The following is a 22988-nucleotide window of genomic DNA, read 5'->3' on the forward strand; positions in this document are numbered from 1 at the left end:
GTGCATAACGCCATAGAGGCAACCTGGAAAGAAACAGAAAAATATTGCAGTTACTACTTGACTTACCCACGTATTTGTTCATTGTGTGTCTTATAACCTGAACCACTTTATAGGAAGTTTAGTGCCTTACCTTTAGGTTATATATCTAACTAAATTACTGGGGTAATGAAAAAGTAGAAAAATTAATAAACTTAAAAGAAAAATAACCGACTTCAAATATATACTAAAAACCAGAACATAAAATATTTTCTTAAAAATAATATTAACCGACTTCAACGAGTGTTTAAAGTAGAAAGTAATAAAAGCGCTACAAAAAAGAAAATAATAATAAAGCGCGAATAAAAACAGACAATAATTTACTATTACTCATCCATAAAGAAAAGTCTGTGCCAGGCCAAACACATTAATGATTCATAAAATTATAATCGAAACTAATTTTAAATTAGGTATTAATGTGTTTGGCTTGACACAGACTTCACATTTTTATAGGTAATAGTAATAAATTAGAATTAGTCCCAGAAGCGACAGTCCTATTAGCGACAGGAACTGTTATCTGTCCTATGAGCGACCGATTCATTTACATTGAGATGATGGAAGATAATATGATTCCATCTCGTAAAATATGTTTTCCTCTGGCGTTATTAGCACCCGAACAACCTTGGTATGAAATGTGTACGTGCCAGTGATACTGTTCGACAAATATATTTTTCCTCTACTGTGAGTGCAAATAAAACTTATTTTAATTTTGAGTTAGATTTGACATCAAACATCAAATAACTTAACGAGACAACAGGGATATTTCCATGAAAAGTATATTCCTATATAGGCCTAATTATTGAAAATCCAGTTGTAATATCCCCTTTCTTGAAAAGCTCTTTTTTCTTTACTTAATTTGATTCAAATCTAATTACTCACTAAGCACAGTAATATATTTTATTTTCAAAAACTTAAACGTGTAACAGTTTCGCCAACTATCTACTTTTTAGACTTCCAAAGACTATGAATAAAATGAAAAAAAAAAGTCAATGATGAAAGACAGCTTTTGAGATACTTACATCTGATTGTCTATTCTCAACCAATCCCACCAATTACAATGCAGTTCACTCTAAACAATCCAAAAGATAAACAAACTCTTTAAACAATAGATGTTCATTTTACTTCGACCTCACTCACCCTCTCCCTCGCATTAGCAGTTGGCCCTCGCCCTCGCGAATGGATTTGTCCATCGCCCTCGCGAGCCCTCACCCTCGCTGTCGAAACTTGTCCTCGCCCTCGCGCACCCTCGCCCTCGCCGTCGAAGCTTGTCCTCGCCCTCGCGCACCCTCACCCTCGCCATCGAAGCTTGTCCTCGTCCTCGCGCACCCTTGCCCTCGCTGCCGAAACTTGTCCTCGCCGTCGAAGCTTGTCCTCGCCCTCTCGCACCCTCACCCTCGCCATCGAAGCTTGTCCTCGCCCTCGCGCACCCTCACCTTCGCTGTCGAAGCTTCTCCTCGCCCTTGCACACCCTCGCCCTCGCGATATGAGTTGTCCATTATCCTCGCTCGCCCTCGCCTTCGTGCTCAAAACTTTTCCTCGCCCTCATATCATTGAGGGCGAGGGTAATTGAGGGTGAGGAGGCCTCGAGAGGGCCTTCTTCGTGAGGATCAGAGCATCAATTATTCAACCTATTTGTTGAATTATTTCCTTATCGTCAGTGGCGGATCCAGGGGAAGCGATCGGGGCGATCGCTCCCCCCACCAGAAGAGGAAACTTCTTTATTTTATATATACAAATAAAACACATCCCAGAGTTTGGAGCTCTTAAAAGTAGCTCTAAGTAGCAGTATTACAACCCCCCACCCCCACCAGAAGTCCGTCCTGGATCCGCCCTTGCTTAACATACCTCCTAAAGAAAGGAAACTAAACCTATCATCGTATAACTTACTGTGGAACACCTAAAATGGAACAACTGTTACAATGGAGATCTCGGTCGATAGTGACGTTTACATCATTTATTAACAATATCCAATGCCTTTACTTCAAAATGTTCCTTGAACTACGATGCAAGCATAAGTATTCAGCCACACAAGGGCGACTCTCATGAGGGTGAGGGTGAAATCAAGGTTTGATGAGTGGCGGTAGAGTGACTGCCGCGGACTATCTGTCAGAATTTGACAGTCAACACGTTGGCCATCCCTGATGTATGTAGCGTAACTGAGAAATTTGAACGAATTCAAAGGGAAAGATCTAAAGAGCTTAATTTTGAAACTCCGTCAGCAAACAAATAAAATATTTCAGAATACTATTGTTGAATTATCACTCGGAAATATATACCCACCCTAACCTACAGGGTTTTCATAAAGTATGGACGGATTTAATTCGCTTATAATTTACATAAAAATGCTCATATTGAAATCAAATAAAGTGCAAACGGTAGCGGAAGGATTAAATTTTTACCTGTAATCTGCACCAGCTCAGTTCATTCACCGGCACACCTCCAACTGGGCGCCATTTACGTCCATACATTCGCGTAGGCGGCGCTGGAATCCACTCACAGCGTTCCGCCGTGTTTGATCCGAAATGCCAGCCACAGACGCCAGCCACAGAGATTTTGTCCTTTAAGATCTCCAAACCACTTGGCTTCTTTACATAAACTTCCGTTTTCACATGACCCCAAAGCCAGAAGTCGCAGGGGGTAAGGTCGGGTGATCTTGGCGGCCAAGCGGTCGGGCCACCGCGGCCAATCCATCGGTTAGGGAATTTCTCGTCAAGGAACTGTCTCACCTTGATTGCATAGTGAGGGGGTGCCCCATCCTGTTGGAACACGATGTCGTTCTGGTTTCCACGTGCCTCCAGTTCCGGAATGAGGTATTTTTGCAACATATCCAGAACACATTGCGCTTTCTCTTTCACCGACGCCATCTTTGATACGGTAAAAAAAATAGTCTTCTCAGAGGAGTTTTTCATTTATTTATTTCTTTAAAAGACACACACACCAATACAGCTTACAACTTACTTTTAACAGTCAACATTGAAAAAACAAAGAAAACAACAATGGATGGAATTTGGTAAGAAACTGACCCTTGCCCTCCCTCTTCCTCTCTCAACGTGTTCAGAGTTGCCGCTTATCTAACAGTGTTGCCAACTAAAAATTTAATCTTTCCGCTACCGTTTGCACTTTATTTGATTTCATTATGAGCATTTTTATGAAAATTATAAGCAAATTAAATCCGTCCAGACTTTATGAAAACCCTGTATAACATGAATGACTTCATTGATTTGAATGTGAATCTAAGTTAATTGGTATTTTAAAATATGAACTGAAATGTGTCAATGTGCTTGTAAGGTTAATTTCGATGCTCAAATATTGTTAATATTCACCACTAATAGAGATACATTTGTCCTACCTTAACAATGTTAAAATTTTTATTTTTTTTCAATAATTGCCATAAATATGAAACTTTGTCTATAATTGCCATAAATATGAAACTAGATACTAGCGCTTTGTACTCTTAAACAACGGAGGTGTAAGAAGAGGTTTGATTCCTTGCTCATGAATATCTTATAATTCTGTCTGGAAATTTGTATGATCAGATTAGGGGCCTATTTAATAACAAATTTGCAAAACAAATAAACAGAAAGAATAATATTAATCGAATAGTAATGAAAAATGAGGCTTGTTTTGCAAAAGTTATATTGAAACTGGGAATTAATGAACAATTTATATTTTTTAGTTCCACGCATGCTATTATATGTTATTACTCTTAGAAAGACAGTAAATACTACAAGCATATGCTGCGACATTTAAAGAAATACTTTTGCAGCTTCCCGAAACATGTTTATTGCCATTAGGTGCAATTTTCACTTTCTTGGAATATATCAAAACTCAACAATATTTAAGGGGGCGCGGTGGCCCAGTAATTCACCTCCGGTGCTTGGGGTCCCTGGTTCGATCCCAGCTCGCGCCGTGTGGACTTTGTGGTGGACAAACGCCGTGCTCGTGGGTTTTTTCGGGGTTCTCCCGTTTCCTCCCACTTTATTCATTCCACCATTTCACTCATTTCTTATTATCACCGTCTCCTTTAGCCTAACCGGCATAACCATGGGACGTTAAACTTAAAGATTTCATTTTATTTCATTCCAACAATACTTAGAATCACTCCACACTCCAGTTATCCCAAATAATTCTAAAACCTAGAATTATGTTGAATTCACTAAATTTAATTGTATATACAAAATTGTATATGTACACCCCTGAACTCGTATATTACACTGCAAAACAATGTCGCAACTTTGACGTGGGAGACCCGGGTTCGATTCCTGGCGGGAGCTCATGTGGTTCGTATTCTACGTTAATCGGTAGGTTCACGTCTCATATAGTCTCACTGCTGAAGGGATATTTTAAAAAATCAAATCAAATATTCCTTACTATTAGAAAGAAGAAAAGACATTTCAGGAACTGTCGATTTTTGTGCAATTACAGAATAAGTTGTGAAGTGTGTTTCTTCCAGACATGTTTTTTTTTGGGGGGTACTGCCCCCCGAAGGAGACCAATATAATACGTCTATAATATAATAATGAATAGAATAGTACCTGCAGTGCCGCCTCGGGATATTAAGTGTGCTCCCCCCCCCCCCCAGAACATTGTTTCTGAAGAAACACTGCTTATGAAGGACTTCTTTTTCTGCGAAATGTTATCTCAATTAGTTCCAAAGCGGCTAACATATCGAGCCCTTGTAAGAAGAAATGAACATGAAAGTACACTCGGATAGGTTAATTTTTGAGTCATTTTTCGTGGCAATTAAAACGCAACTCCTGTAGCTTTCTTAACTGCACGGGAAGACAACTAATACGTACTCACGGAACGGCAAATATTTTATGGCACCACTTTAATTCTATGAACCTTAATACATACAAAAACTTTATATTTCCAAATGAAACTATATAGTGACATTAATGGGTAATTTCAAAAGAGTGGGGGGGGGGGTAACTGTTCCCCTTTGCCCCCCTAATCGCCGCCCATGCTAAGATGTGTGGCACATTTGTGCGAAATTAATAATAATATGATTAAACTGTTTACCCACAACAAAATCCTGTTCGTTTTGCTGAAGTGGCTTTTCCTAAGTTTAATATGTTTCATATATCCTACAGTTTTTTTCAGGCCTATTTTTAAATTTGTCCAAATTTATATTTCTCCTTTTATCACACAATAGTTCAATACTTGCACTATAATATTTACAATCAGTATATCATCCTGTAACGTATTTTATTCCTAATAAAAATCATTGAACAACACAACATACAAACCCTATCTCACTGGCTTGTACGCGAACCCTTGGTGCATGGGGTCCTGGGGACAATTCCTAGTGGGAGAACATTGAACGACAGTGGATCGAATTCCGCGTTAAACCTATAGGTCCACTTCTCATATAGCCTCGCCGACGAAAGAGGACGCAAAACGGCAATAAGTCAACAGTTGCAAATTTCGGCTGCATAAACAACTTATGTCTTGTGAAACTTATTAAATTTATTTTGTTAAAGCAGCTCTTTTAACAAAATTTCAGTATTAACGTGTCAGATATTTCTATTTAAGGACAAGAAAAAACATATTATTTATTTTGTAACTAAATGATAGCTCTACCCACATAGATTATAAAAGCAGAAACAATGAAAATCGATACAATTGTAACTGACATTATTTTAACAAATATCGATTCAGATAATAGTTTGGACTGTCCCAAAACTATGAAAAGTTAAAAATTCCGATTAATTGTAACAAATTCATCAGTGGTGTACATTGGAGGAGGATGTATGCTATTAATCAGCCCATTTCATGGGCATCCAAACTCACGAGCCCAACGCTCGCTAACTCGGCATTCGCGCTCAACCGTTCTCGGGTTCAATAATTAAGCGCTACCCCGAGCGCCAATGAAATAAGTCAGCGCGAGTCCAACTGAGGGAAGTGAGCCCGAGCACGATTCCCAAAGGAATAAATGAGCGAGAGCCCAGTTGAAAAAATGAGCCCGAGTCCGAGAGAGTCCAGAGCAAAATGGTCATCTATGAACCAAAGTCATTCCATCAAGTCTTTTTCCATCTGATCTACTGCATTCTGATGGTTCTCTCATTGATTGTGTTTGTTCAGATATCAGCGCTCTTGTCATTTACTGCTGAATGACGTGAGTGACTGTCTGTCTGTCTACCAACACTCTTTAAACATGACAGTGTAGTAGACACTTCTTATCTAAAACGTCTCCAGCACAGGGAGGACAACAATGAGGCACACTTACTTCTTAATGTAGCGCTATTTTTACCCGGAAACTTTCATGAGAAAAATCAAATATTATTCTTATTTGCATTATTATTTTTAATAATTATGTACGTACACACGATAAATTGTCTACTGCAATTAATTGAAAGGAAAAATACGATTAATGTATAACCTTGCTATGACACTAATTCAGTGGTGCCCCCCCCCTCATGTTCATGACGCACCCCCCTCAAATGTCTATCCGTAGGTGTTCTTCCATGAAAAAAAAAATCTTTTCGATTATTTTTTAGACCCTCTCAAACATATTTATATAGATTTGTAACCCCCCCCAAATATTTCAATGACGCAGTTTGCGTCATAGCCCCCCCTTTGTGGGCACCCCTGACTAACTTTTCATCTAGGGGACATGGCAGATGATATTTTAAATTTTGCCTCTCTCCAAAAGAGGTCAAACAGCAAACTCCAAAACAGTTGCTTTTAAGGAAACTTGTCCTCCTCCCTCGCGTGCCCTCGTTCTCCTGAAGGAAGTTGTCTCTAGCCATCGTGCACCCTCGCTCCCGCAGTAACACTTGGCCCTTACCCTCGTTCACCCTCGCCCTCTTCGTCGAAGCTTTTCCTCGCCCTCGCGCACCCTCGCCCCCGCCATCGAAGCTTGTCCTCGCCCTCGTGCATCCTCACCCTCGCTGCCGAAACTTGTCCTCGCCCTCGCGCACCTTCGCCCTCTTCGTCGATGCTTTTCCTCGCCCTCGCGCACCCTCACCCTCGCCATCGAAGCTTGTCCTCACCCTCGCGCACCCTCGCCCTCGCTGCCGAAACTTGTCCTCGCCCTCGCGCACCCTCACCCTCTTCGTCGAAGCTTTTCCTCGCCCTCGCGCACCCTCACCCTCGCCATCGAAGCTTGTCCTCGCCCTCGCGGCCAAAACTTGTCCTCGCCCTCGCGCACCCTCACCCTCGCCATCGAAGCTTGTCTTCGCCCTCGCGCACCCTCGCCCTCGCGTCACTGTGGGCGAGGGAACTTGAGGGTGAGGATGCCCTCGAGAGGGCCACCCTCGCGAGGGTGAACATCTCTGCTTTAAACTACCTTCCGCCCTATTGTAAGCGGTGTCTTCTCACTTGTGACAGTCCTATTAGCGACAGGAACTGTTAACTGTTCTATGAGCGACAGATTCGATCTGTTAACTGCCCTATTAGTCACCGATTCGTTCATACTAAGATAATGGAAGAAGACAAGGTTCTCTCTTCTTTAAGTTGTTTTATGCTAATGTGATTTAGAATCTAACAAAATGTACTATGAAAAATTTCGCTCTACCTGAATTTAATACGTGAGAATGCTCTCATTACATTAACAATCTTTTATACGTTTTTCCTAATATTATATTTTTGAATTAATTTCTATGAATACATTAACTCTATCAAGGAGGGAAAACTAACTAAATATTTAGAGTAGCTCCGCCGTTGTGAATGATTCTAATATAATTAAAAAGTTCATGTTAAAATGATACAGAGCATAAGTTTAGATTGAATATGTTTATGGCATAAGAAAGAAATCAGAAAGAGGTAGGGGCGCCCGAAGAAAATTTTCTAGGGAGGTACATCTCCATGGTTGCTGTATCACGTCTGGTATATCTGGTATTTAATATACGTGGTTTGCTATATTATGTATAGATTTCTGAGAGCCAGGGGGCAACCCCTGCCTTCCCATCGGGCGCCCATAGAAAAACGGTGTTCACCATATGAGGATATTAAAGAAATGTAAAAAGCACGGTGTATTTGAAGAAATTATTACACAAGTTACAAATCTCTCGCAGAACTTAACAGTTCGTCTAGTTATAGGGATTATTTCAGATTGCTACACGACAAGCTTTTATGTATGTATGTCAAAACAAAAGAGGAAGGCAAATCAAGCAATTAGTTTACGTTTTAGTAGCTTACAATAGGGGGAAGGTAGTTTAAAGAGTTTGTTTACCTTTTGGATTGTTTAGAGTGAACTGTTTTGTAATTGGTGGGATTTGTTTAGAATAGCCAATCAGATGTAAGGGATCTCAAAAGCTTTTATCATTGACATTTTTTTTCATTTTATTCATAGAGTATTAGGAAGTCTAAAAAGTTAGATAGTTGGTGAAACTGGTACATGTTTAAATTTTTCAAAATAAAATATAGGATATCATTGTGCTTAGTGAGTAATTAGATTTGAATCAAATAAAGTACAGAAAACAGAGCTTTTCAAGAAAGGGGATATTACAACTGGATTTTCAATAATTAGGCCTATATAGGAATATACTTTTCATGGAAATATCCCTGCTGAAATGATCCCTTATAACTAGACGATCCCTTGTCGAAGCCCTGCGAGAGATTTATAACTTGTGTAATAATTTCTTCGAATACACCGTGCTTTTAGATTTCTTTGATATCCTCAAATGGTGAACACCTTTCTTCCATGGACGCCCGATGGGAAGGCAGGGGTCGCCCCCCTGGCTCACAAAAATGTATACGTAATATAGCAAGCCACGTATATTAAATACCAGATATATCAGACGTGATACAGCAACCATGGAGATGTACCTCCCTAGAAAATTTTCTTCGGGCGCCCCTACCTCTTTCTGATTTCTTTCTTATGCCATAAACATATTCAATCTAAACTTTTGCTCCGAATCATTTTAACATGAAATTTTTAATTATATTAGAATCATAGACAAAGGCGGAGGTACTCTAAATATTTAATTAGTTTTCCCCTTGATAGAGTCAATGTATTCATAAAAATTAATTGAAAAATATATTAGGAAAAACGTATAAAAGATTATTAATGTAAGGAGAGCATTCTCACGTATTAAATTCAGGTAGAGCAAAATATTTCATAGTACATTTTGTTAGGTTCTAAATCACATTAGCATAAAACAAGTTAAAGAAGAGAGAACCTTATCTTCTTCCATTATATTAGTATGAACGAATCAGTGACTCATAGGACAATTAACAGGTCGAATCGGTCGCTCAGGACAGTTAACAGTTCCTGTCACTTATAGGACTATCGCAAGTGGGAAGGCACCATAAATTATTTTCCGCTTTTACGCACATTATTATTATTATTATTATTATTATTATTATTATTATTATTATTATTATTATTATTATTATTATTATTATTATTATTATTATTATTATTATTATTTCCCGCCTTGCAGTACTTTTCTTGTGTTTTTTAAGTATCTTTTATAAAGTTTTTTCTCTGTTAAAAAAAAAAAACTAGGCAGGATAATTGAGAGCCGGATAGTCGATAGTCTACTGTATATACAAACTGTTTTTACTCTCTGTTTCGGGTGGTGGAAGACTGAGGCACTGTCATCAGTACAGTACAGTGTTTCCGTGATTTGACTAAGATGTAACATACTGTCATTTACGAAAGGGGAACAAAAGTATAGAACTATAAAAGTGAAAGTAAAAAGAAAACTAGTTGTAAATGAAATAATGTTTAAAAGTAAGAAAAAGTAAATAAAGGAATTTGGAATCCGATGCTGAGAGTAGTTTATTATTAATTCTGCCGGTGACAGATTTTGTTGATTGACAGATATTGATGAATGTTCCATATATTTTAGTAATGTTTTCAAAATTTGATTTTTTGTTAGTTGGTGATAGTTATTTGTTATTTAATTAATTCCACAAACTTTTCAATAGGTTTTAAAACGAAAATAATGTAAATTTGCCCTTTTGTGAGAGATACAGAGAGAGAGAAAGAGGGAGAGAGAACGGAGAGGCAAAAATATATATTTAGGGGAGCAACCTATCCAAAAGTAAAAAAATGTCCCGTTTCTTCTAGTTAACGATTTGGTCACCCTATTGGAGTCGTGTTGTTTGTTGTGCTCTGTTACTTCTTTCGAAGAAGAAAATATGAGTAGACTCATCAAGAAAATTAAACAGAATGAACCATTACCAATTGTTCAGGAAGAACATTGGAATGACTTTTTAAGTGAGCCTGAATGTGTACAGAAAACTGACGATCAACTTTCTTGTACTTCGAATGCACAAAATAAATTTAGCAGACATCCAAGTAAATTCGATATATTTTTTCGAAATTCGAAAACAGTTAAATTCGAATTAAAAAAAGCAACATGCCTATCGTGCAAGAAGATACACACAAAGACAGAAGTAAAAGTGACACACGGCTCCACATCAGAGTTAAAAAGGCATTTGATGCGTTTCCAACAAAAGGAATAGAAGATTTTGTATCTTGATGATTCTAGTTCCTGCAGGGTTAAGCACCGGACAAGAGACAATTACTAATGTCCCAAAGAGCTGAGAAGGAACATGTAAGATCTTTTACTTGTATCTCTATTTTCCCATTTTAAAAAAATTCTAATTGAGTAAATGAGGAATGGTTTTGTTTGGAGACAGTAGCGTTACATAGAAATTTCTAGGAGAAATATTTTTGAAAATGATTCTTCCTTGAATCTCGAAAACTACAGATATTTTGCAAATTTACTCAGCTGAAAAGCCCTGTATTATTATTGCTGAATTAAAACCTGAAAATTATAGTAATACCAAAATTGCCTGTTGTGCGAAAAAGTTCTTTTTAAAGTATATCCTTCGCAGTTATGCAAGCCAATGCAACCGAATTAATATATATATTATGTGTCCTTTTTGTAATTTTAGACCATTAAGAATTAGGGTTGTCAACCGTTCGGTTTTGAACGGACAATCCGGTTTTCGAACTAATCGTCCGGTGCTCGCTCCTGATATTAAATAAAAGATGTCCCAGGATTTTTTGTAAAAAAAAAAAAAAAAAAAAAAAACTCATGTTTATTAAACAATCTTAGAGTTGTCACGAGACGAGGCAGAACCCTTCAAGACGAGACATGAGACGAGTCGAGCACATTTTTTTTGAGACGAGACGAGACAGCCTGAAGTGGCAACACTAGTGAAAACACTCTTTCCTTATTCCTATTTAGAATTTTATGATTACTTCATGCAAAATAAGAAGCTCTTACAGAAAATTCTTTCTTTTGAATATGCTAATTGTCAAGTAAACTAAATATCCTTCATTGTAACTTACAGTATTATGTAGATATTGAATAGGTAATGCAAGATAATGTTAAACGCTGTACTTTAATTATTTTGGATATTGTTTAATTAAATTTCTATATTGCTATATTTTATATTTTAAATGGCCTATTTTCTAACCTGTAAGTGTAACTGTTACCAGAGACGTAAGCATGGGGTGTACCCTAGGGTCAGGACCCCTCCCGAAATCCCTACTTTTCTGTAAATTTAGTCTAATTTTAGGGGTAATTTTACAAATTTTATTATAATTTATCCTCATATTGATTTTTGGCCACTCCTGAGCAACGACGACGGTAGAGGGGGAAAAGGGGGCAGGCGCTCGCGGTAGTATCGTCCGCCCTTCTGACCGCTCCCCAGACTTGTTATAATGTAGGTCAAATAACATAAAACTATTCTTTTCTATATACACAAAAAAATAAAAAAAATAGCTGCCCCTGAAAAAAAATCTCTGCCCTGTCTTCCAAAAAATTAAAGCTAGCGTCATTACTGCTGCCGAAATAAATCCCTGCGTACGTGCCTGATTATTGCTACATCAATGTTTAAGGGACATGAACACAAATAACACACTTAACTTGAAATCTGATATATAAGGTGTCCTGGTAATTTAGTTTGAGAATATAGTCAACCTGGGCATCAGTTATATTTATTGAAAGCTTTTATATTTACATATGAAGATAACTATACTCATACTAACACTATCTCAATATGTAATTAAATATAAGTCTATTTAATTTTAAATGTAGTCCTACATAATCCAGATCAAATATAATTTTGAAATTATGTGGATAATAATTTTGGCGAATGATTCTCCAAAAATACTAATTGTGGAATAATTTTTATTTATAAAATCACATTAACTATCTTATTTTTTCCTACTATAATAATTTGAAGTAAAGTTAGTGTATAATGTTTATAGAACAAAATAGGCCTATTTAAAATAAAACAGAAGACGAAATAAAAGCTAAAATAAAATACAACTGGAGACGATTCACCTGATCACGCCACCCGGTCTGGAGGAGAGGGCAGCCTTACTGAGTCACCTTGTCGCGCAGGTACACCCCTTTTTCATAAGCCTAGCGCATACACAATACTCAAAGCAACAGCAGATGTCGGTAGCGTGCAAGCGCGGCAAAGTATCGATTCCCGCCACGCGTGGGGTGGTCTGCTGTCGCTGGTGCAGAACTAGAGTTGATCGGTGGTGAAAAGAAGGAAGCTTATTGTTTGAGTGAAGAGGTGGGTTTGTCTGAAGCGTTGGCATTTTCTATAGCAACAAGCGCCTTACAGTAAGGTAAGTTATACCTTTTATGTATATATACTTAAAAAACGTCGTCACATATTTTTTCACCGCAATTGTTAATTTGCTAATATTTAAAGAAAAAAAAATGCACCTGTTTTTCCTCTGACGGTTCTGTTATATCGAAGCCGGTATACTTATTTTCTGCATGAGTAGTTGGTTATATTGTTATTAAGTACTTATTTGCTATCATTTCTGTTAAGTTACTAGAGTCCGATGTTATATAATTTATGATGAATTAATATGTATGTATGAGAGGTTTTTTTTCCTGAAGATATCGCAGATGTGACATATGTGGACATATTAGTAATTAGTTATTCACGCGTGTATTACGTTCACGCCCACACCTCTGCATAACAAGGCAGGGAAGGCAAGTGCAAAACACCTGAATAGTGAAATACATCTTATTCTTGTACTTAGCATTGTAATTTTGAATTTTTGCTGTCATAATTATCTCATAGTATATGAAGTTACATCTATGGCTTTGCAGTTCCGTCTGATTATTTTTATTTAACCCCAGAATAAGACTGTCGTAACTCAAAATAGATTTTTAATTGTTATCAATTTTTAACGTGTAATAATTGCAATGTGTATGTATTTAAGAAAGACTTTGTCTGCAATAATTATTACTATACATATTGAAATAACGTTACAATCTTCAAAAAGAGACGAGATAATGAAGTTCCTTTAGATATAACAAATTTCTTTGGCTTACTTTTAAAATTGACATTACAGAGTTACGACAGTTTTATTCTGGGGGTACGTTTTGTCAATATTTTGTCAACGGACTGAATAACGAACCGGGATGACAAGAGCTCTCCATCCGGCTTTATGAATCTATTTTCTGAATGAGTATTTAGAAAGTAGTTGTTGCTGTTTAGAACATACAAATATGATTACCTTTAAGCAGGAGCATCTTGTTTAGAAATAGGCGAACAAGTGACAAGTATAAGAAACTTACGTTGTAAAATGCTCAGTGCCATCTGTAGGCAGGGGTCCGGTGTTCGATTCTGAGAGTTTACCTATTAATCGAACAATAAATGTTCTATTCCATTGATCAGCATTGAGGAGCCTCGTTCTTATATGCGGTGTGGGAGGCTTGGGTTTGACCCCGGTATGTAGCCCAGTATCATATACTTCAGATAAACGCGTGGAGGGATTATCTGGTGCTAATTTCATTAGGCCGATATTGTATTATGAAGGGCAATAGTATTCAACCTGATGTTCTATTGAAGCATGTACCTCCAGATTTAAGCTATTCTTAGTTCAAATTATAGATAACTGTACCGTAAGACGGGGTGTTTTGCACAAAATTTAAGAAATTTTAAGGAAAATCTCATGTAACTTACGGACGTATACTGTATTTAGAATACTGTATTTTAAACATATAAGCTAATAGCTAGATATACAGGGTGTTTCAGAACTACCTCAATAACGTTTGGGAGGTGATTCCTGACTCCAAAGACAAAAAGTATAGACCAGCCTGGGTGCACAAATACTTCCTTTCGGAATTATAGGATGCCGAAAACATGAAAAAATGAACTTTAAAGGTTCATAGCTCCAAAACTATGGGACCTATCGTAGTCGGGTCAAGACTACACTTAGGAACTATTGTGTCCCCTATTCAAATATCCATGTTTAAGAATCCTGCGGTACTTCCGCTACAATTTTTATAGAGGTAGTTCGTGAGTACTTCAACTTGTCCGTAGCCAAACTCCCTCTATAAAAATTGTTGCATAAGTACGGTACTTTACGATTATGAAACATGGATTTTTGGATAGGGCAACATGTTAGTTCCTAAGTGAAGTCTTGACCGGACTACGGTAGGTCCCATAGTTTTGGAGCTTCATTTTTTAACGCTTTCGGCAGGCTGTAACTCCGAAAGGAAGCATTTGTGCACCCAGATTGGTCTATACTTTTTGTCTTATCTTTGTGTCAGGAATCACCTCCCGAACGTTGTTGGTGTTGTTTTGAAACACCCTGTATAAGGAAAACATTAGTGCAAGTTCATTAGTAAACGTTCAGTATAACCATAGCTATTGAAATATAAACTTTTGTGGGATTACTTTGCACAATTTTCAAAAAAGTGTGTTCAACATACGAAATAGCGTTTCTGTGCAATGTTTTCCCTTCATTACGTACACATTTTACCTTCTACACAAAACTGCATGCAGTCTACAAAGATCGATACTAGAATGAGGGTACCGGTATCGATACTTAACATGAATTATCAATATTTATAAGTAAAATTATTTTCTGGTACCGGCACAGGAACCACATTCTAATAGTTTAGCTTATGTTCTACAAAAGTTGCCAACTCAGGAACAGAAAAAAAAATCCAAGTGAACTGATTTGCCTTCGTTGTTCCTTATGTCCAAGAATATCATCCCAACCGTAATCAGTGGAAGATTTACGTGGTTTGGGACTTTCAGGCTGAAGCCCACCCAAATTCAATGATTTCTTTTTTTAAACAAATCGAATGTTAGTCATTCCTATGCGTATAAGCTTCAAACACCCAAAAGTCTAGTGATTTCTTAAAAAGACCCTAAGCCTTCTGCCAGTTTTATTATTATTATTATTATTATTATTATTATTATTATTATTATTATTATTATTATTATTATTATTATTATTATTATTATTATTATTATTATTATTGTTTTATTTTAAAACGTTTCACATTTTAATTTAATCCTTTGCATCGAAATCCCATTATACATGATAGTGTTCCGCTAAACTGACTTGACTTTGATGGAAACTCTTTCTATACCTCTACAGTAACAAACTCTTCGGGTAATTGGAACTGATGTTAGCCGCTAACATTATAGCCAAAATACAGTTAGATGTTCTGTCTTAAGGTGGCAGTTGAAACTTCCTCTTTGTGAAACTCATTTCATATTTTGTGCAAAGTAACCCCTGATGTGCGAAGTACAAGTCTTATGGTATATAAAAAGTAAATTATAGGCCTATAATTTATGTATTAATTAAATAATCCAGTTTTACTATAAACATAAAAATTATGCAATAAGTTGAATACATATCAGTCACGTACGCAGGAATGTATTTCGGGAGGGATCCAGATCAACAGCACAGACTTTCCACTTTTATATGGGTGCATGTCGATTACGGGACGTATGTATTTTGCGAGGAGTCTCGACATCTTTTGATTTCCTTTTAGTTAAAATATTTTATGAACACTGCCATAAAGGGCTGTGCTCGATTATATTCACAATGTAGGTTTTTTTGGAAATGCCTTTGACTAGGCCAGGGACAGGCAAGGAAAGGAGGAGTTTGTTGCTTGGTTGCCTAGCGCGCATGATACAGATTCAATATGAGATAATGATATGGCATTAAAATGTGTAAAACAACCTCTAAAACTAGAATAAATTTAAAGAAAAGTCAGGATTTCGCAGGGTCTGAACCCTCAGGACCCACCAATGCTTATTAGTTAGTTGAGTAGTTGAAATATATGGCAACGCAACTTCCGTCTCACAGATAATTTTTGTCACTTTTCACGGAATATGTGTATTATCTTCCTGTTAATTCTACTTAACCCTTAAGGATGATTTAAAGGGACAAGTTTTGGCGATAGAGGTCACTAATTTTTGTATCTCTCTAATGTATTTTTTACCTTTCACGAAAATTTACAATTTAACTTAAAAATTTCAACATAGAGACTTAAAGTTTAGAGAAGGAACTTCATAACCTATCAAAGGCAACAGTCCGTGCCGATTTTTTATTTAGAATTTTCTTCATTGTTGAAACAGTTCCATTGTTAAAGGTTTGGATATCCGTTCCAACAATCAAGCCATTTCAACAATGAAGAAAATTCTAAATAAAAATTCGGCACAGATTGTTGCCTTCGATAAGTTATGAAGTTTTTTCTCTAAAAAATTGAAGTCTGTGGGTTTAAATTTGTAAAAAAAATCGTGAATTTTCGTGGAAGATAAAAACTACACTACAGAGACACGAAGACTGTAGTGACATCTATCGGCAAAACTTGGCCCTTTAAACTAACTTTAAAGACTGTTGCTGTAGGCAGGGCTGTAGTCGAGGGTACACGGCGGTACACCGATCCATCCAAGGTATCTACCTGACAAGTCTTAAGGAGATCTCTCTGCAATGAAGGAAGCAACACGGGGGGGGGGGGGAATCGAAAGTTCTCCAATTTTTTATTTCGAGCTGAAATTTGAGGAGGAAATTCGACACCCAGAAGAAACTGATATGATAAATATGGTCCAACCATATTTGGCCAAAAAAAAAAAAAAAAATCTTTATCTGAGTGTCCACACAGGAGCGGATTTAAAAAAGTGACACACCCTGGTCCGAAAGGGTTAATCTTAGTCATGAGACTGTACCTTCTGCTTCAAAGTATATAGTTTCGTTTAAGTTTATTTAATCGGTCCATGACTCCAATGATAGTAACTATATCACCATTTTCCTCTTATTCAAATATATGAGTCATGGAAACAAAATCCGGCGCGATTTTTTTTTCTTTCTTTTCGGAGTGAGTTTGTTCCTACTACATCCATTTATTAATGCTGTGATTTAGGTAAGGAGTGTCAAGAAAATAGCATGAAATGCTTTTAGGCTATAAAACAGTAATATATTCTTTGTTGAATTAATATAAAGGATTTACATTTGTTTATTAAAAAATGTCTTCAATGTATCTTATCAAAATGATAGAGATCACAAATCAGCGTATACCCACTTAAAATTTTACGACTACAGCACTGGCTGTAGGGTTACCACCCAAGCGGTATTTGTAATACTGAGGGGGGGGGGGGGAAGAAGATCTGTTCAAGTGTTTTCGTTATCTGTTCTGTAACAAGCCTTAAATTAGTTTTAACACAAAATACGAGCAGGGCCGTAGCTAGAAATTTCGGCGCCCGGGGCAAAGTAGAATTAAGCGCCCCTACACACACCTTACAAAGCTTTTTATATCTTGTTATACTATGCTGAATTTTTAAGCTTCTTAAACAGACCATTGCAACAGCCAAAAGCGATAGTTATATATTCTTTTACATATGAGCTGTTTTCAAAAGGCTTATTTTGAACTTTTTGCTAAACATGACAATACTACCTATGGTATCAGATTCACTTGGTAAAGTTATGGAGATTTACAGTTCAACTATTTATAACGTTTTATACTATCAAGAAGTGTAATTTCAATACATTAGGAACTGTATACGTTAAAATTTCGAAATGAATGACAGAGTTAATTTCCAGTAATAATTGTAAATTTCTGTAGGGTGAGTTCGCCAATAGTCGACCGCTGAAAAAAAATCTTACTTCTAAGCACTTATAAAGCGTGATGATTTCAAAGTATTTGACAAAAGTGAATTATTTGCTTTATTTGGGTTCTTTTGTACCATGCCTGTGTTAACTGCTCACTTTTAAAATTTTGCAATGATATAAAAATAGATTTTAGGAAAACTCATCAAAATTCCCACTTGTCGACCATCATCGCTCAGTAGTCGACCGCATTCATGCTATTAGTCGACCGCGCGCAATTTCTATCGTTTCTATCACGTAGAAGTAATTGATTGCCTTAGGTGATATTTCGAAATTGTATTATTTGCGAGATTTAAACTTGACAAAACGATTATAAAGATTTTATTTAATTTTCAATAAGGTTTTCTCCTTGGTGATTATAAATGAAAGAATCACGCTATTAGGATTTGGTACATAGCTATTTTATTTGGAATAATGGATTTGAATATTAAATAGATCTTTCACGTGAAACAAGACTTCTCTCCTCCGTTATATGCACACGTTATCTTATCACTTATATTACGGTTTTACAAATCCTAAACAAAGTACGAGTCTCTAATAATTTAGAAAATCCTAAGTGTTCACTTTTCTCCTGTATGAAATATGTTTCTCTCCGGTGTCACTTGAGCACATCGAGTTATCTTCTCATAATGATAAGGTTTCTCTCCTCTGTTATTTGAGCACTTCGAGTTATCTTCTCATATATGATAAGATTTCTCTCCTTTGTTACTGCAGCACGTCGAGTTATCGTCTCACATATGATAAGGTTTCTCTCCCGTGTTAGGTTTCTCTTTTGAGTTGCATGAGCACATTGAGTTATCTTTTCATGTAATAACAGTAAGTTCCTGATTGTTTATTCAAATCATTTATATGGTACAATCTGCGCACAGGAACATCTTATCTGCAAGTTCTTCCCATGTATACCCAGATAATTCGGTACACCGAAGATGGAACCATTTATCACAATGATCGCAACCCACTGGTTTATCTTCACTTTCCAAAGCAAAATTGTTTATTATCACTCCACATCCTGCGGATATGGCTCCATCGCCGTAATCAATTACATCTTCTTCATTGTGATGTTCTTCTACAACAGCAGTGGTCGTCGTCTTCGATCGTTTCTTTGGATTTTCCAGTTTGTTGCTCTTTTTTGCTGTTCTTTCATCCCTTTTGCGTTTCTTTTCCTCCTCTAGTTTCTTCTGTTCTTCTTGTTTTGCAGTCAGTGCGCGGCGATATTCTTCTGAGCCAATTGCAAACGGTATCTTCTCTACCATCTTCTTAGGCTTTTTGACTGGACTCTTAGGTCAGAACAGATGCTTTTTAAAAGTTGGCGTTATACATATTGGTCTGATAGTTTTAGGGGTTGTTGCGATTTTCTTCTGACTTGATTCACTTGGTCCAGCAACAGCATCGCTTTCAACGTCCCTTGTTTCTTGCTGTGCTTCTGGTATAGAAACCAGAGCTTTAGTAGGAGGTTCTTTGAGAGAATAAGTATCTTGCTGAATATCTTTCATAGGTTCAGTTTCATTCAGTGTAGTTGGTGTGTTTCCTTCTCATTTGATGGCACAAATTCTGGAATAGACGCTTCCTTCCTTCCTTTCTTATTAAAGGCATCTCTGATTCTGTTGTTGGAGCAGACATAACTGATTCTTTGTTTGGCACAATACTGATTTCCTCTTTCTCTTGTGCTGCAATGGCGTCGAATTCCTCAGGTTTCGTTGGTACAATAGATGTTATATTCACTCTGTTTTCAGTTGTTGCACTTGGATTGGCTTCAACAGACAATGACTGGAGAAGATCATTTAGTAAATCCTTTCCAACAGTGAGAGTAGCTTGAGACAAGTGTTCATTGTTGCCATCAACTACAGGGATTTCACCAACTGCAACTTCGTCATCTAATGGTAAGTTGGCACTTTTAACATCAGTTTGTAGTGCTTCGTCCATCGGCTTTTCTGCTGGAAGTTTCAAAACTTCAAGAACTGCGTTGAAGTCAACCGCAGTCTTTTAAAGTTCATCCTTGTACACAGTAATAACTTTTCCTGCAGTACGAAGGTCTTCTTCACTAACATTTGGCTGAGTGGAAGTACTCTCTGTTTTTGCATACACTCTTGATGCATTTTGTGTAGTCAACAGCGTCCGGATTGAAAGGATACAGTCCAGATTTGCGAAACCCATTCTTTATTGTTGACGGTGTTGCTGCTGTTGCTAGGACCTCTGCAATAAGTGGTGCAAACTGAACTCCATGTAATTTGTCTAAAACTGTTGTCTTTGGCACACCAAACCTTTTACAGGCATCACGAACTGAAAATGGTTTTGTTCTTACAGCTTCTATTGCGCACAGCATATCAAATTCCGAATAGCGGAAAAATTTTATTTTATATCCCGGAGCCCGAATAGCGGAAATCTGTCAAAAATACATAACATTTAAAATGCTTCGCCATATTTCTAACAACAAAATGCATTTCTATATTACAAAGCAAAAAGTAATCAAGAATATATTAACAAGTTGTTTTTCAATATTGATACTCTTAATATTTCAGTGTTCTTCCCGAAAGCAGGTTCTGACCTGAAAAAAACCTGAGCCGAGTGAATCGATATTTTTTATTGACATTAATCGGATGATGATGACGTCGCAAGGACGTGAGACCTAGAGTTTAACATGAGCTCCGAACCAATTGTATTCCCATGGAAAATTGAACCCAGGATGTTATTACAAAGCAGCATACTTTAACACTTACTTGAATTTTGTTGAATTTATTTGTCCTTTAAGCATTTGTGGCACAGGACGGGATAGGGGAGGGTGAAGGATGAGGAAAGTTGTCGGCCAGAGCCTATTATGTAGGTAACATCATGACATGCGCCTGGTATAACTGACAAAACCCCTAAGAAACCTGTTAGAAGGGCCGGCATTAGGGTTTCAACCCGCACATCTCTCCATTCCCAATTCGTAATCCAGCAGGCTAGGCACTGGACAACGCGTCTGGTACATGCCTCAAAGAAATTATTATTATTTCTCTCATTCAGGAAGACGTAGTAGACGTACAGGAAACCCTTCTTGTTCTCGTTTGTTTGCTTGTTTCTTTGTTTATTATGGTTTAACGTCCCTTCTTAGGATCAAGACTATGTAAAGACGTGGACCTACAGTTTACAGTAATATTCGAACCGCTTTAATTCGTTCTATGCTCTCCCGCTTCGAATTGAACCCGGGACACAGAGCACCAAAGGCACGGTTGCTATCCATTAGACCAGCGAGGAGGGCTTCTTGTTTCCGTGTAAAAAAAACTTGGTTTCACATTGAAATAGTAGATCGTCATAAAAAGAAACTTTAAACTAAGTTACTGAACAAATTCCAGTCAGCAAAACGCGAAACATAGTATGAAACAGTGCGGTCGACAGGTGGCAAGAAATATTCCAATGGTCGACCAACACGAGAAACAGGCGGTCGATTTTTAGAATATGTCACGAAATCAAAAATTTTATACATGCATGTTGAAGAACAGACCTTAATACCAAACAGGAAATAATTTGAAGCAATTTGGCGCACACTCAAATAATCCAATAATCGACCACCCTTGGTCGACAATTGGTTTGTATGGGAAAGAAAAAATGCCATATTCCGACCATATTTTAACATGTATTTTTTCATTTAATACTATCCAGTTATTGACAAATTATACTGTACAGTTTCTAGAATAACTTAGTTTTGTAACAAAAACATTTCTTACCTCACGTACTATCTATATCCTCAGAAAAGCGAAAAACAACAGGTGCACAAGATTCCCATTACATGCTGTCGTAAACTGTGCACCTGAGTCGTAATTCTACAGATACGTCGAAATTTATCGGTGAAAGACGACCAGCTGGCCAAGGGAGAGGCAAACAATGATTGTCATTGGTGGTATATGATGCAAGCTTTATCGCGAATCACTTTCCGCCCCAAAAGACCACTAGATATATTTTATATACATAATAGTAAGCAAAAATGGACGACTATTGGATGGCGGTCGACTATTGGCGAACTCACCCTAATTTTATTCTGTATGTGACCATAAAAATAGCATTTTAATTCACTCTTTTACGGTGAAATTATTTTGTGAAATATAACGGAAATTCAGAAGGAGCCGCCTTTGCGAATTTCTCAAAACCTTCATTCTCAGTCATGATTAGGGGGCGCGGTGGCTCAGTGGTAGAGCGTTCACCTCCGTGCTTGGGGTCCCTGGTTCGATCCCAGCTCGCGCTGTGTGGACTTTGTGGTGGACAAACACCGTACTCGTGGGTTTTCTCGGGGTTCTCGGCGTCCACCATTTCACTCATTCCTCATTATCACAGTCTCCTTTAGCCTAACCGGCATAACCGTGGGACGTAAAACTTAATTTCATTTCATTTTCTGTCATGATTAATCCAATTGGGTTAATCACCTTGACTTGATAGAAAACCGTAATTATCTAAGCAAACTCATCACCTTCTAAATGTCGAACGCGCATCTCAGCCTTTGACCGTTTCTGATTTTGAAAACGCTCCTGCGTAGCCTGTCATTACTCGGCACCTTGTGTATCACAGTCATTAACAAATAATCATCATAATTATATAGTAACTTTTTAAAGTAATAAGTAAAATCTTGTAACTCATATTAAAACATTTGCGGAGGGAACAAGAAAATTTTCAGCAATTTTTTTCTTTGCAAACCGACAATAACATTGATTTAATAGAGCGCTAATATGTTTTCGGAGCGACGCATCGTTTATTCATTTCCAACACTTTATTTCTTATTCATTCGGCGCCCTTTTGCTATCAGCGCCGAAGGCAACCGCCCCACACGCCCCCATCCCCTAGCTATGGATCTGAATACGGGGACCTGGGCCCCTCAGCGGACTGAACATTCCTGTCAAATAATAATGGGATAAATCTATATTGAAAAAATAATACATTGTGTCCAATGTACAATGCAACCCGGAGTTTGGGATAGTAGAACTTTTAAACCTGAAGTGATATACAAATAATGGTTATACCAAAATGAAGTCTTGTTCATGCATATATTTTTAAACTAGGAAGTAACGATTGAAGTACACTAGGAACAACACAGTGTTGCCAGATGTTACCAAATGATGTGTAAATCGATTTT

General features: G+C 37.3%; 2 protein-coding genes across 2 annotated transcripts in view; one reads left to right on the plus strand and one right to left on the minus strand.

The window, feature by feature from the left end:
• LOC145695063 (3-hydroxyisobutyryl-CoA hydrolase, mitochondrial-like) overlaps positions 1 to 12396 on the minus strand; it is a 130534-nt gene extending 118138 nt beyond the window's left edge. Inside the window, exon 1 of the mRNA XM_081771901.1 lies at positions 12291 to 12396. The gene's annotated coding sequence lies outside the window, so the exon portion shown is untranslated. The remainder of the gene's footprint in view (positions 1 to 12290) is intronic.
• Positions 12397 to 12429: 33 nt separating this feature from the next.
• Positions 12430 to 22988, plus strand: part of LOC145695062 (3-hydroxyisobutyryl-CoA hydrolase, mitochondrial-like) — a 104219-nt gene continuing 93660 nt past the window's right edge. The window contains exon 1 of the mRNA XM_081771900.1: positions 12430 to 12586. The gene's annotated coding sequence lies outside the window, so the exon portion shown is untranslated. The remainder of the gene's footprint in view (positions 12587 to 22988) is intronic.

This window comes from Thermobia domestica, chromosome 9 (genome assembly GCF_964235325.1).
Source record: "Thermobia domestica chromosome 9, izTheDome1.hap1.1, whole genome shotgun sequence".
NCBI lineage: Eukaryota > Metazoa > Arthropoda > Insecta > Zygentoma > Lepismatidae > Thermobia > Thermobia domestica.